This window comes from Vigna angularis, chromosome 4 (genome assembly GCF_016808095.1).
Source record: "Vigna angularis cultivar LongXiaoDou No.4 chromosome 4, ASM1680809v1, whole genome shotgun sequence".
NCBI lineage: Eukaryota > Viridiplantae > Streptophyta > Magnoliopsida > Fabales > Fabaceae > Vigna > Vigna angularis.
Window position 1 is genome coordinate 38,240,676 of NC_068973.1, and position 9,550 is coordinate 38,250,225.

Consider the following 9,550-nt stretch of genomic DNA (forward strand, 5'->3'; position numbering starts at 1 on the left):
GTTTCAGCCTTAAATAAGGTGTTAAGGTTTCGTTTGGAATAGAGATTTTTGAAGATTTATCTTATTATGAATTTAGTGATTTTTGTAAATGTTTGGAGAAAAATTTAGAATAAACTATATCCATACGTAACTTTTTAATAAATTATGAAAACAATCATAGTTTTTATGAAAGTATCTGTTAATACGGCGGGTAACAGACTTTTGAATCCGGTTCTGTAGAAATACATACAAACGAAGAAAGAGAGTGTAATAGAATTTGAAAATTTATAAAAAAATTGACAGCTTTTATAGTTATAAAAGTTAATACTTTTATTTTTTAATATAATGTTATTATGTCGCATAATTTATTTTTCAATGTTATCCATTCTGGTGCATTTTTTTGGTATTTTATTGCTCAAGAATAGCATTTTTTATTTTCATCTTTTGGTGGATTTTGCATAAAAATTGAATAATACTTGATGATGCTTGTTTGGTTTAGAGTGTTAGATGGATGTGAAAAATGAAAATTAAAATAATTCCAACTCAAATATAATATTGAGCTAACATACACTAAAATCATATTCTAAAAAGAGGTATTCCAAAAAGAGGTAAGTCTGTCAAAATTTTCTATAAACTTGCAACTTTGGTTTAGATAATTGGACATGACATTTTTTCAAAATCGACCATTTCAATCTATAAATAAAACTATTGTGATGTGGAAAATTCAAATCGTTTCCTATAAATCCCAATGTTAAAAATATTAGTAAATCTTGGAATATTATTGGTGAGCAAAACAGAAATGGGAATTGGATTATTTCTTTTATCGAGGCTATTTGAAACTGTGGATCATAACTTCTGATAATTTCATTAAGAAATTGCTCCAACAAGAGTGACAGGTTGAATGCAGCGGAAAATGGAATCCAGAGATGGCAGCGGAGATGCAGGGTGAAAATCAGTAGTGTAAGTAATGGTTGAAGAGCTGTTTGGGAGGTTGAGAGCTAGCTTAGGCGGCCTTCCACTGGAAGGAAGCTAGATGGAGAAGGGAAGCTCATTGGGATGACTTTTGGATAGAGTTTTAGCTGCTGCAAATGCATCAGCAGAGTAAAAATCAATATTCTTCAAAAGTGTTTTTACAAAGGTAGCTGCCATGATTTTATAGGCTAATCATGGAGCTGCAGCGAGGAAATGATGTACAGAGAATGATGGATCAGCTGCCATGTGGTGACCCATGTGTAAAATATGAAGGCCTTCTAGAAAGGCTTATTAAAAATGTGTTAAAAACCAAATCAACACGTGGTCTATGGGTGTTGATGTTGCTATGGTGTGCTTAGCAAAGAGTGGTGGTGCAGTTAGCAACTTGGACATTCATATGGACAGATTTGCCCCTTCTCTTGGTATCTCCAAATTCCACTTAAAATGAAGGAAAAGAACTTGCCCTGTTGTATCCATATCTTCAAGCTCTTCTTGGATTCTTCTAGCCATACTTCTAGTAATGGGTCCCTGCCTTAAGTCATCATCTCCTTCCCCTTAAAGAGGATTTGTCCTCAAATCTGCTGGTTTGTCTTTGTGAGGACTTGTTTTTATAGGATCCATCAAAGTTCCTACTGGGTTAAATATGAATCTACAATAATCATCAAACATAGCTCGAATTAGATTTATTTGACCTAATAAGATACATGGAAAAATATGTTTAGAAGAAGGTTTCCTAGTTTTGAAAATTTCAATTTCGATACAATAAAGAAATCTTACTTCTTTTGAAATTTTATTTTTGTCTTGAGTTAGTTGTAACCACAAAGGTAACAATAACTCAAGTGAATTGCCACATTTTTCAAGTTGTAACTTTGTTAAAGATGGAGTGGTAAATTCTTGGTAAGAAAAGTAGAATTTTTTAAACTTAAGGATAGATGAAGAAAAGTTAAAGAATAGAAAACCTCCCCTTAAGAGTCTTTGTTCTATGAAGAGTGTGGACAGAGGTTCTATTCTCCCTTCTTTCCTTCTTTTCTCTTCTCTCTGCTCTTGCTCTCTGCTTTCTTGCTCTCTTTTCTCTTGCTGTCTTTTCTCTTCTTCTCTTTCCTCTTGCTCTCTTCTTTCTTGTTCTCTTTTCTCTTCTTCTTTTCTTTCCTCTTGCTCTCTTTTTCTTCTCTCTATTTCTTCTTTTTCTTGTTCCTTGTTGAGATTTATTTGTGCTTGATCTTTGGCCACCTGGGCAGGTGACAAAGGAAGAAGCATAAATTTCTTAGCATTTTTGTGCACAGTTATGGTATTGGTGAGGCCATGGTGTGTAGTGTCATTATCAAATTGCCATGGTCTTCCCAATAGTACATGGCAAGCTTCCATAGGAACTACACCACAAATAACATCATCTTTGAAGTTACCTATGGAAATTGCCAATTTAACTTGATTCTTGACTGTTATATCCCCATCTTTATTTAGCCAATGAAGTTTGTAAGGTTTTGGATGGGGTATCACAGTAAGATTCAGTTTTTCAACCAGCCTTGTGCTACAACAGTTGCAGCAAGATCCACTATCAATAATGAGAGAACAATATTTTTTTTCAATTTGACATCTTGTGTGAAAGATGTTCTCTCTTTGTGATAAGTGTTCTGGGCTTGGTTGACTGTTAAGCACCCTTATCACCATGAGAAGTTGACCCTCACAAGGATATACTTCATCTTCATTACCTCTTTCTTGCTCATTCTCACTTTCACTGGGGTTTTTACTTTCACTGCTATATGTGTCACTACCTCTTAAAATGATTGTTCTTTTGGTAGGACATTGAGCATCTATGTGACCCCTACCCAAACATTTAAAACACTTGATCTCACTAGTGCGAGTGTGTGAAGAGGATTCTTGTTTGGGTTTTTCAACTATATTGGCTAGAGGTTTGAGGGGCTCTTTTTCTTTAACAATCTTCTGTTCAAAGGGGGATTGAAATCTTTTAACAGAAACTTTTCTCAAATTTTGTTGTTCTACCTTTATACACATTTGAACAAGATCATTCAAATCTCTATAAGGTAGGAGTTCAACCCTGTCCCTGATATCAAGATTCAACCCACTCAAAAATCTGGCCAAGGTAGTTTCCTCACCCTCTGTTATTCCTGCCCTCATCATGTATAGTTCCATCTTTTGTCTGTATTCTTCAACAGACATAGACTGTTGTTGCAATCTTTGGAGCTTATCCATGAGTTCTCTTTTGTAGTAGGAGGGCATGTTCCTTTTCCGAAGGGCATTTGTAAGCTCATTCCAATATTTTATTGGAGGAAGTCGTTGTCTTAGTCTCTCTTGGACTGTAGCAGTCCACCAGTACATTGCATACCCTTGAAAACTTAAGGTAGCAAGAGAGACTTTTCTTTCTTCTCCCACTTGATGGCAAGAAAAAATTTGCTCTACCTTCATTTCCCAATCTAGGTAAGCCTCAACATTATCTTTTCCATGAAAATGAGGCAATACCACATTAACTTCCTTAGGGGGAGGAGGATTTTCAAATTCCCTTCTATGTCTTCTTGATGAAGAGGGTTGATGATAATATTCTCCTACTCTTAAGGCCTCTTGTTCATATTGGGATTCTCCACTATAACTTCTCTCCCTATTTTGGACTTGTTCCTCTCTCAAAAGTTTCAACTCATTTTCAACCATGGCACTATGTAGCTCTCTTTGGACTTTTTCTTGACTTATTTTTCTCTCAATCTCATTGAGTTGATTGACTAGAGTTTGGAATGAAATTTGATCTTTGGGAGGATTAATAATTCTAAGGGATTGTCTTCTAGACATTTTTGATGAACTTAAAAGTTTTCTTGAAGTAAAGACTAGAAATTTTCACTTGAGGACAATATTGTAGGTTAGAGAGGTGAACCGTATAGGTTGCTTAAATACCAAGTCTTGCCTTGCCAAATATATCCCTAGTTACTTACTAAAAGTCCTTAAATCAAAATTACCTCTAGATTCATTAAATGTTTAAAGAAACACTCAAACTCAAAGAAAACTAGACTCTAAATGCGAACTTCTAAGACTTGGCCTATGCGCTTGCAAAAATTGAAAGAAGTGAGATCTCCTAAGTGAAGCTTGGAACTTTGTATCCAAGACACACTCACTGTCTACCAATTTTATATGAACAATTAAAAGCAAAGTTTGCAAGTGATGGAATAACACTTGTGAATTCTTCCAAGTCACTTATTTAATGGCCAATTACAAGTATTTTTGCAAGAATAAAAATGAAACAACAAGAGAATAGAAAGTAAACGTGGGGTGCAGCTCTGGCTTCTCTCAAAGGAAGTGAATTTGGTTGATTCACACTAATCTCACAGCTGCCAAGTGAAATATGCTGTTGTTGCAGCAACCAGATTTTATGAAGACCAATGAAGAACGTGGTTCTGCTGCACCAAAAATCAGCCCCAATGTTGATCTTTCCTTGCTCCAATCCACTCCCTAAGATGCTACCAATGTTGTGGGACGTTTTGAGATAGTTCTGCACCCAACAGAGAGCTCATACAAACCACCAATAATCAATTATTAAGCCATAAAATCAACACTGCTGCTGCCAGAAAACTGTTAAACCAGAATGCACAACTATAGTTTTATCAAACAGCTTATGTGCAGGATTTTCAAACAACTTAAATCAATCAATTAATCGGTTTCCAATGAATGGTGGCACTCAAAATGAACTTAGGAAAGGATCTAGAGTGAATTTGAAAAGCAAGAAACAAAGATAAGTTGCAGCTATGATCAATTCGAAACCAAATTTAAACTAGGCAAAGTGTTAGACAAAATGCCTAGTAGAAGGCTGAAAAGTGTGCATCAGAGTTTTCAAATTTGCTTAGTACAGGTTCAAACAGCTTTTTATAATGCAGTTTATGGTAAGATTTGAAGTGTGCACTTCTTTTAATTCAATTGAACCAAGCTTTTGCTACCAATCTAACACTGAATCTGATGCATTAATCATACCAAACTCTGAATTTTCAAAATCTGCAACTTATATCAGAAAAGTGTTGAAAATTTGGTGGTTTGAATGGCAATTTTACACAAACACGTTTGCACACTTAATTTTATGATTTGAGCAACTTTGTTTAACCAAATGTGACTTGTTCAAACTGCCAGCAGAGGCTAAAAGCTTGGAATTCCGATTTTCACTACTTCAGTTGCTATTTAAAACCAAAATTAAGCCAAATCACCAACCAATTTTCATTATAGGAATCAAACTAAACTGTAAACAAATCTGATGACTCCAGGACAACAAATTAAACTTGAACAAGACTCTAGGAATGACTGACAAGATGTCCAGAGATGAGTTCTAAGCTGGACAGATTCAAAATCATGAAAATCAGAAAAAAAAAACTCATTCAATAAAAACAGTGCAGATCGGTTCAACTACTGTATCAATGGATTTCTGGATTATACAGAATGGTGCAACCAGGTTAATTGTCTTAGACAATTCACTATTCAAATGGTATGCACTCATTATAATTGCATTACATCAACACAGTCAGGAATGATGTTTCCATATGGTGCAGTTTCAGAAAAATGAAAAACCATATTTGAAATAGATTTGAATATGCATCAATTGGCACCGTATTGTGATGGAATTCAAGATGCACTGAGCTCTTTAATCATTGCTCATCTGATGTGCTTCTATTGAAAATCCAATCAAACTCAGCAGATTTATCCCAAACAAGTTTCAACTCAGAAATTTGACAAAAATAAACCAAAACACATTACTGGACATGACAGCATTAGATTTTCAAATTAAAAGACTCAAAGCAATGAAGTGAACCGATTAAAATGATTAACAATAAAGCAATTAAAAGATGGAACAAAGAAATCAAACATTGGAATCTACTGGAATTAAAATTGCAATGAAACAGTGTGCACAGAATGAAGAACACGAAGGAAATGTTGATGACAAAATGGAATGAAGGAAAAATTGACTTAGTTGGAGCGTGATGCAGAACTTAGGCTCTGAATACCACTTGATGAGGTTGCTCCAGCAAGAGTGACAGGTTGAATGCAGCGGAAAATGGAATCCAAAGATGACAGCGGAGATGCAGGGTGAAAATCAGTGGTGTAAGTGATGGTTGAAGAGCTGTTTGGGAGGTTGAGAGCTAGCTCAGGCGGCCTTCCACTGGAAGGAAGCTAGATGGAGAAGGGAAGCTCATTGGGATGACTTTTGGACAGAGTTTTAGGTGCTGCAAATGCATCAGCAGAGTAAAAATCAATATTCTTCAAAAGTGTTTTTACAAAGGTAGTTGCCATGATTTTATAGGCTAATCATGGAGCTGCAGCGAGGAAATGATGTACAGAGAATGATGGATCAGCTGCCATGTGGTGACCCATGTGTAAAATATGAAGGCCTTCTAGAAAGGCTTATTAAAAATGTGTTAAAAACCAAATCAGCACGTGGTCTATGGGTGTTGATGTTGCTATGGTGTGCTTAGCAAAGAGTGGTGGTGCAGCTAGCAACTTGGACATTCATATGGACAGATTTGCCCCTTCTCTTGGTATCTCCAAATTCCACTTAAAATGAAGGAAAAGAACTTGCCCTGCTGTATCCATATCTTCAAGCTCTTTTTGGATTCTTCTAGCCATACTTCTAGTAATGGGTCCCTGCCTTAAGTCATCATATTGTGATGTTGAAAATTCAAATTGTTTCCTATAAATCCCAATGTTAAAGATATTAGTAAATCTTGGAATATTATTGGTGAGCAAAACAGAAATGGGAATTGAATTATCTCTTTTGTCGAGGCTTTTTGAAACTGTGGATCATAACTTCTGATAATTTCATTAAGAAAATATATTTTAATATAAAGTGAAAGTTATATATCTATCGAAAATAAAATAAAATAAAATATTAAAAAAATAATAAAGAGAAAGAGTAATAAGAATGTCATTATCTAAATTATAAGTCAGTTGTTAATATACTAACGCATTTTGTTATAAAATGATAAACTTATTACAACTAGTTTAAAAAAAGTTTCTCATAAGTTATATATACATATATATATATATATATATATATATATATATATTATAAATTGTAAGTATCATAATTTGTTATAAATATAATTAACTATGATCTCTAATAAACATATCTTCTATTTAGTCATTATAATAAACAGATATAATATTAATTTTTACGAATATAATTAGTGTTATCAAAATAGGTTGTAACCCGCGAGTTAATCGTTTGAGTCAGGTTAGGTTTGAAAAAAAATATAATTTTTTTATGTGGGTTAATTTTCAACTCGGCTCACTTAGAATCCGACTCATCCGGGTTGAAGAATCCGTAGTGAGCCAAAGCTCCCCAATCCACCTAATTTAATTTAATTATTTATTATTTTGTATTTCAATATTTTAGTTAGCATTTTTTTTATTATATTGTAGATGAGGATAAAAAAAATGTTTCAAGAGAGAAAAATATTATAGATTTATCTATTCAAGACTCTAATATTATAAATGAACAAGTGATACAAAAATTATCAATATTAAAACTTTATTTGTTGGTCTTTTGTGCTTGTTTTTGGACTACGCTTTGATTGTATGATTTTTTATTTTATTTTGAATTGTCTTTGGAGTTTAACATCATTTTAGAGTGAAATTTATTTAGATTTGAATTAAAAAAATCTTTTTTATTTAAAAAAAAACTTATAATTAAGTGAGTCAGTGAGTCAACCCGTTTAATCCACCAACCCGTGGTGGGTTGGACTGAGTTTTTTTCAGCTTGTTAATAAGTGAGTCAGGTTGGGTTGACTCACTAAATGACCAACCCATGGTAGGCTAAGCCGGGTCGAACCGGATTACCCGTTTTGACAACTCTATATAATATTTTCTCAAATAAAATGAGAATCAATATTAATATGCTTGATCCTTTTATGAAAGACAAAATTCAAGTTAATATAAGAAGCAACTTTATTGTTATATATAAGTGTCATTTGAATAACTTTCTAAAATTACAATTCTTTAAGGAATTGTTTAAGTCAAGTAAACTCATAAGTTAATGAAGTCATAATTTTATATTTTGTTTTTGTAATAGATCTTATTGTAACATTTTACTTTTTATTATTTTAAGAAATAAAACTATCTCTAATGAAAACAACGTATTCGAAAGTGAATCTCCTAAAAATGAAGAGTTTGTCCAATCAATATTTGAATAGTATAAAACTCTAGTGTGATTATTGTGTCTACGTGACAAACCTTTAATATATTTCAATATATGAATGATAATATTTAAATTATTTGCACATGAAAAAATAATAAATTGGATTATTTTCACATGAAAAATTAATAAATTGACTCACCACATTAATTTTAAAAGAAATGTTAGGACAAATAACTCTAAGATAATTTAATTTTTCAATTAATCTTTTATACTTTTTAGATTTAAGAGTGACTTCCTCTAATTATGTAGGATTTTGACACGGGGATCCATGGGTTTGTCAACAAACTCTACATTTATTAACTTAATTTCCTCTAAAATATCTACTTCATTTAAGAAATAACAATTTCATTATTAAATTGTTACCTCAACCAACAATTAAATACTTGAGTTTGCTAAGGATTTTGGTTTGAAAATGGTGACAAAAGTGTTGTTTTACCTGGGGATATCACTATGGTAATTGCCTATAAGTACGATATTATTAACATATAGTACTAGATAAATACACCTTCAATTGAGTGACAAAAAAACACTAAATGATTTATCTCAATCTGAGTCATATCAAATTATTAAACAATAATGATAAATTTGCCAAATCAAACCCTAGAAGGTTGTTTGAGAACATATAGAGATTTAAATAGACGACAATTTGATCAAAAGACTTCCCTTGTGCAATAAAACTTGAAGGTTCCTCCATATAGATTTCTTCTTACAAATCATCATTAGAAAAAAAAAACTTTTTTGACATCAAATTGATAAAAAGGTCAACCTTAAAGAACAACCATGGTTATGAATAAGCAAACAAAGACTATCTTTGCAACTGAAGAAAACGTTTCACGATTATTCAACCTAATAATTTGTGTATAACTTTTACCATTAAGACCCACCTTGATAGCAAAAATCTACCTATAACCAACAAAAAAATTCCAAAAATTAAAGGAATAAGTTTCCAAGTTCCATTATTTTAAAGAACACTTATTTCATCAAGCATGACTTGAGGGCTAACGGATCACTTTAAATTTTGTAATTGAAACAAAAGGAAATAAGTGAAAGACAAGTATAAAGTGATGGAGATAACATGTGATAACTCAAAGCAATGTAATGAGGATGGAGATTACAAGTGAAACATATACTTTTACCGAGGGCAATGGAAATATCATATTGAACTATTGGAGTTGGAGGGGGTGCATGAGTGGACACTACAAGAGAGTGACCTGGTGGACAATAGGGAATTTATCAATGAATATACACTTAAAAAGGTTGGGATCTACAGGTATACTAGACATAGTAGGAGGATCACAAATAATTAGGATAATGAGTTAGTCAATTCGAGACTCAAAAAGAGAAGGACTCAACTAAAGTACAAGGGAAGATTCAATAAAAGTGACATAAGCTAAAATGAAATAGAGGTTAAGCGAATTGTGG